Source organism: Octodon degus, unplaced genomic scaffold (genome assembly GCF_000260255.1).
Source record: "Octodon degus isolate 3935 unplaced genomic scaffold, OctDeg1.0 scaffold00011, whole genome shotgun sequence".
NCBI lineage: Eukaryota > Metazoa > Chordata > Mammalia > Rodentia > Octodontidae > Octodon > Octodon degus.
The window spans coordinates 22,916,885-22,923,505 of record NW_004524587.1 but is presented as its reverse complement, the minus strand read 5'-3'; the positions used below and the strand labels follow the sequence as shown (position 1 = coordinate 22,923,505).

The 6,621-nt window shown below is 42.0% G+C and overlaps 1 pseudogene; it reads left to right on the top strand.

The window, feature by feature from the left end:
* Positions 1 to 1,633: 1,633 nt before the first annotated feature.
* On the top strand, positions 1,634 to 5,023 carry LOC101588942 (annotated as a pseudogene).
* Positions 5,024 to 6,621: the final 1,598 nt, after the last annotated feature.

Genomic DNA, 6,621 nt, shown 5'->3' with positions numbered 1-6,621 from the left:
TAAAAGAGGCAGAAATAGGATGTTTCTCATCCCCTCCCTTGTTGCTCTTGTTATCTTCTGCCTGCCCTAAATTTCTCTCCTCTGTGAAGCCATCCTGCCTTAGAGTCAGCTGAATGTGTACTGGAATTTTTGCAAACTGTGAACTGAACAATCCTTTCCCACTTTAGCTTTGGGTGTTGGGTATTTTGTCTTAGCAATAAAAGAAACATAACTAGACTAGACTTCTAAAAGTACATAAAGTCAGCACAGAATGTGCTCCTACATTACTGATGAGAATAATCTGGGTAACCTACAAAATCATGTTTGTAGATTTCATCAGATAACTGAGCATGCAATAAAAATCTAAGAAACCAAACTGAAAAAAGTATTAAGTTCATTCTAGGTGAGAAGAAACTTACAGTTTGTTCATCTGTGAAGCAGTGGGAAGGAGAAAAAGGCTCAGATGTGGGTAAGGAGAAAAAAGGAGCTTAACTTTTAGTGAATTGTCTAAGTTCAAAGGTAAGCTGACACAACAATTTAGAATCCCTGGGAACAACAGAAGAGGAAATGTGCTCCCATCTGCCAACTCTTTTTACCAGGTGCTTTCAAGAAAGACAAAGAGCTGGAAAGGCTGTCAAGCCAAACGTAGGTTATACAGAGGGTCCTGATCCTACAGTCCTGCCGTAACATCTGTGCTTTACCAGACGCCCCTTTAGGTTTTACAGCATTTTACTGCTGCAGGAACTATCTGTTTCCCTAACTGTGGAAGGTCTTTGGTTCTTTAAGGTTTCTGTTACGCTTTATGTTTTACCATCAAGCACTAATAGGTACGAAGGTGATAGCAACAGTTGGAACAAATTATTCAGAGAACCTAAGCCCTGCTAAAGGAAGACTCTTTGTTGCACCTTCATATCATTTAAAAAGTATAGTAAACTGATCTAAACAATGCAGAACAAATAACAAACAAATTGATCAATTGAACAGTTCCCCGTACTATCAGCTTGTAGAAGACATACACCTGCATGATTAAAAATGTGATTGATCTCTAGAAGCTGAACTGTTTTTTTCCTTCTAAATGTGTGGCATTTATTAAAAAAAAAAAAAAAAACAACAAAAAAAAAACTATTAGACAGAGAACTTCCAATTGTAACCAAGCTAAGACATCAAAGGATGATTATTCCAAAGTTATGGGAAAATGAGGTGACACAAAGCCACAGTAGTAATTAAGAATGTTAGCTCTTGCAGCCTATTCACAAATTTGGTTTGCCATGAGAAAGAAAAAGTAAATTCCAGCCAGAATCCCAGAGTTGAGGAGCCCATCCCAGAGGAGAAGACTGCACAGAGCTAGAAACCAGAGAGTCCCAGAGGGCCTGGTCAATATGCAAATGTGAGCAAATTAAGACAGGATAGAGCCAGGTAAGGATTCAAAACAACAAAGCTTAGAAATCCCACAAATCCAGGAATGAAGACTTTCACCAACATGAGTGGCAAACCATTGACTACATGTATAGCATAAGCAACATAGAAGCATACAGCTCTTATCTAGGTAAACTGTACAATGTCTGGCATCCAAAAAACATATCCAATCATATGAAGGAAAGGAGCATGTAACATACGAGGAACATTATTTAATACTAGCCAAGATACGAGCGCGCCTCACGGCCGTCTCCCTCCCTCCCTCTCTCTCACGCCTATTGCAATGGCGACGGCCGCGGCGGAGCAGCAACAGGTCTACCTGCTCCTGGGGAACCTGCTCAGCCCCAACAATGTGGTCTGGAGACAGGCGGAGGAAACCTATGAGAATATCCCAGGCCAGTCCAAGATCACATTCCTCTTACAAGCCATCAGGAACACAACCTCTGCTGAGGAGGCGAGACAAATGGCTGCTGTTCTCCTCCGGCGCCTTTTGTCCTCAGCATTCGATGAAGTCTACCCAGCTCTTCCCTCGGACGTGCAGACTGCCATCAAGAGTGGACTGCTAGTGATTATCCAGATGGAAACACAGTCCAGCATGAGGAAGAAAATTTGTGACGTTGCTGCAGAGCTGGCCAGGAATCTAATAGATGAGGATGGCAACAACCAGTGGCCTGAAGGTTTGAAGTTTCTTTTTGATTCGGTCAGCTCTCAAAACATGGGATTGAGAGAAGCCGCGCTTCACATATTCTGGAACTTTCCCGGAATTTTTGGAAACCAACAGCAGCACTATTTAGATGTCATCAAAAGGATGTTAGCTCAGTGTATGCAAGATCAGGAACATCCATCGATCAGGACATTATCTGCGAGAGCCACAGCCGCGTTCATCCTCGCAAATGAGCATAAAGCTGCCCTGTTCAAACATTTTGCAGACTTGTTACCTGGATTCTAACAGGCTGTAAATGACTCATGCTACCAGAATGATGATTCGGGCCTAAAATCCCTCGTTGAAATCACAGATACTGTTCCAAAGTACTTGCGTCCTCACTTGGAGGCAACTCTGCAGCTAAGTCTCAAGTTGTGTGGAGACACCAGCCTTAACAACATGCAGCGCCAGCTTGCCCTGGAAGTGATCGTGACCCTCTCTGAGACTGCCGCAGCCATGTTAAGAAAGCATACCAACATCGTGGCGCAGACCATTCCTCAGATGTTAGCGATGATGGTTGATCTGGAAGAGGATGAGGACTGGGCCAATGCGGATGAACTAGAAGATGATGATTTTGATAGCAATGCCGTGGCTGGGGAGAGCGTGCTAGACCACATGGCCTGTGGACTTCGTGGGAAGCTCGTCCTGCCAATGATCAAGGAGCACATCATGCAGATGCTTCAAAACCCTGACTGGAAATACCGGCATGCAGGATTGATGGCCTTATCTGCCATTGGTGAAGGATGCCACCAGCAAATGGAAGGAATTCTGAATGAGATAGTCAATTTTGTTTTGCTTTTCCTTCAGGATCCTCATCCAAGAGTAAGGTATGCGGCCTGCAATGCTGTGGGGCAGATGGCTACCGATTTTGCACCTAGTTTCCAGAATTTCATGAGAAGGTGATTGCAGCCCTGCTGCAGACCGTGGAAGACCAAGGCAGCCAGCGGGTGCAGGCCCATGCTGCCGCCGCCCTCATTAACTTCACTGAGGACTGCCCCAAGTCGCTGCTCATCCCCTACCTGGATAACTTGGTGAAGCATCTGCATTCCATCATGGTGCTGAAGCTTCAGGAGTTGATTCAGAAAGGTACCAAATTAGTTTTGGAACAAGTCGTGACGTCCATTGCATCAGTTGCAGATACTGCAGAGGAAATTTTGTCCCCTACTATGATTTGTTTATGCCATCACTTAAGCACATTGTTGAGAATGCAGTTCAGAAGGAGCTCAGGCTTCTGAGAGGAAAGACTATTGAATGTATCAGCCTCATCAGTCTGGCAGTTGGGAAAGAAAAGTTCATGCAGGATGCGTCCGATGTGATGCAGCTGTTACTGAAGACCCAGACAGACTTCAATGACATGGAGGATGATGACCCACAGATCTCTTACATGATCTCAGCCTGGGCAAGAATGTGCAAAATCCTTGGGAAAGCATTTCAGCAGTACCTTCTGGTGGTTATGGGGCCTTTAATGAAAACAGCTTCAATCAAGCCAGAAGTAGCCCTCTTAGACACCCAAGACATGGAGAACATGAGTGATGACGACAGCTGGGAATTTGTGAACCTTGGAGACCAACAGAGTTTTGGTATTAAAACTGCAGGACTGGAAGAAAAATCAACCGCTTGTCAGATGTTGGTTTGCTATGCTAAGGAATTAAAGGAAGGTTTTGTGGAATACACCGAACAGGTCGTCAAACTGATGGTCCCTTTACTGAAATTTTACTTTCATGATGGTGTCCGAGTGGCCGCGGCGGAGTCCATGCCTCTTCTCCTGGAGTGTGCGAGAGTCCGGGGTCCTGAGTACCTCACGCAGATGTGGCATTTCATGTGTGATGCACTGATCAAGGCCATTGGCACGGAACCAGACTCGGATGTCCTCTCGGAGATCATGCACTCATTAGCAAAGTGCATTGAAGTAATGGGTGACCGGTGCTTTAATAACGAACACTTCGAGGAACTGGGAGGTATATTGAAAGCCAAACTTGAAGAACATTTTAAAAATCAAGAATTGCGGCAAGTGAAAAGACAAGATGAAGACTATGATGAGCAGGTTGAAGAATCCCTGCAAGATGAGGATGAAAATGATGTTTATATACTGACCAAAGTGTCAGATATTTTACATTCAATATTCAGCACCTCAAGGAAAAAGTGTTACCGTGGTTTGAGCAGCTGCTTCCTTTGATTGTCAACCTAATTTGTCCACACAGACCATGGCCGGACAGACAGTGGGGGCTGTGCATCTTCGACGATGTCATAGAGCACTGTAGTCCAGCCTCATTTAAGTATGAAGAGTACTTCTTAAGGTCCATGCTCCAGTACGTGTGTGACAACAGCCCAGAGGTCAGACAGTCGGCTGCATACGGCCTGGGAGTCATGGCACAGTTCGGCGGCGACAACTACCGCCCCTTCTGTACAGAAGCTCTTCCACTGCTTGTTAGAGTTATTCAGTCTGGAGATTCTAAGACCAAAGAAAACGTCAATGCTACGGAGAACTGCATCTCAGCAGTAGGGAAAATCATGAAGTTCAAGCCTGACTGCGTAAATGTGGAGGAGATCCTGCCGCACTGGCTGTCGTGGCTTCTGCTCCACGAAGACAAAGAAGAAGCAGTTCAGACTTTCAGCTATCTCTGTGACCTGATTGTAAGCAATCACCCAATTGTTCTTGGCCCAAACAATACCAATCTGCCCAAAATATTCAGTATAATTGCAGAAGGAGAAATGCATGAGGCCATTAAACATGAAGACCCATGTGCCAAACGTTTGGCTAACGTTGTTCACCAGGTACAGACTTCTAGAGGACTGTGGACTGAATGCCTCTCTCAGCTCAGTCCCGAGCAGCGGGCAGCCATACATGAGCTCCTGAACTCCGCTTGAAGGCCTTAATATCACCCACCAGAAAACTAACTCCAAATAAACGTTTACCCTTTTGTTTAAAAAAATAAATAAATAAATAAATAAATAAAACTAGCCAAGATACGACACAGGTAGTAGAATTTGTCAGCTAGGCACAAAAGCAATGACTAAAACTGTTCTATGTGTTCAAAGAAATTAAGGAATATATAGGTTGTTAAACAAATATAAAAAGTGTAAAGGTTAAATTTTGAAAACTATGCCTATATTGAGAAATGCTGACAATGTTGAAAATATACTGGATGGAATTGTGGGCAGATTAATTATTGTAGGAGTAAAGATAAGAGAAGCTAATGACATAGTAAAATGTTCTATTTAAAGTGCAAAAAGATGACAATGAAGTGAGGGAGTCAGAGGGCTGTGGCTTGGATTAAGGAGACTAATATATTTTAATCTGACTTGGAAGGAAGAAAATTACAAAGTTTGAAAAGATAGGAGCAAACAATTTTTTTTTTTTGCCTTTGATAAAAATTAAAAGTTCAAATTCACTAGAAGGCTCAAGTACTCCAAAATCAAATGGCTTAAAACCAGTGATAAAATAATAAATCTTAAAAGCATCCAAATAAAAAGATGCCTTATATAGAACAGAACATTTATAAAGATGACAGATTTCTCACTGGAGATAATCCAGGCTAGACAAGAAATGGGAATAATTTTAAATTAGTAAGTAGAAAAGCCCACAAATTCCGAGTATTTCCTTAGCAGTAATACATTACCAAAATAAAAACCAGGCAAAGAATTTTTCAGAAATGAAGAAGTCGTAGGTATCACTGCATAGCTGCACTGTAAGAAAGGACAAAAGAAGAAAAATCCTTCTAGCAAAATAAAAATCACTGCGAAAGGAAATAATCTGCACAAAAAATAAAAAACTGGAAACCATGAAATTATAACAAATAATGGTGTGTAAGGATTTAAAAGTAATTATTTCAAAAAAGGCTAAAATCTTTATGCAAAAGAGTTACTACATTTTTAGAAGTAAAATATATGTTAGAAAACAGAGCTCTTAAACAGGCACAGGGATCTTGTGAGCTTCCTCTGTAACAGCTGAAGTAGCAGTGCCACTTAAAGGTGGACTGCATCGCCTGTCGTAAGCCTTGGGACAGCTCCTAAGGTAACTCAGTGCAGAAGTATAGATAAAGAAGTCAACACAGGGATAATGAAATCATTAATCCAAAACCATTTTTAAAAAGGTACTAAAATTTGACAGAAAAGACAAGATAGTAAGCTGAACCATAACTATTCCAAAGGAAGATCGCAGATTCAAACTCAACCATATTAATCATCACTTGAAATGTAAATAATTTAAAAATCCCAATTAAAAATCAAATATTGAGGCTGGGGAGATAGCTCAGTAGAATAAGCCCTTGCCTTGCAAGCGCAAGGTCCTGAGTTCAATCCAGTACTGCAAGAAAAAAAAAAAAAAAAAAAAAGAACAAAGAAAGAAAGAAAGAAAAGAAAATCAGATATTGGCAAAGTTGATTAAAAAAAGAAAAGCAAGGGGCCAGAGAGATAGCTCAGTGGTATAAGTGCCTGCCTGGCAAGCACAAGGTCTGCAGTTCAATCCTTGGTACTGCAAAATGAGACAGAGAGAGAGAGAGAGAGACAGAGAGAGAGAGAGA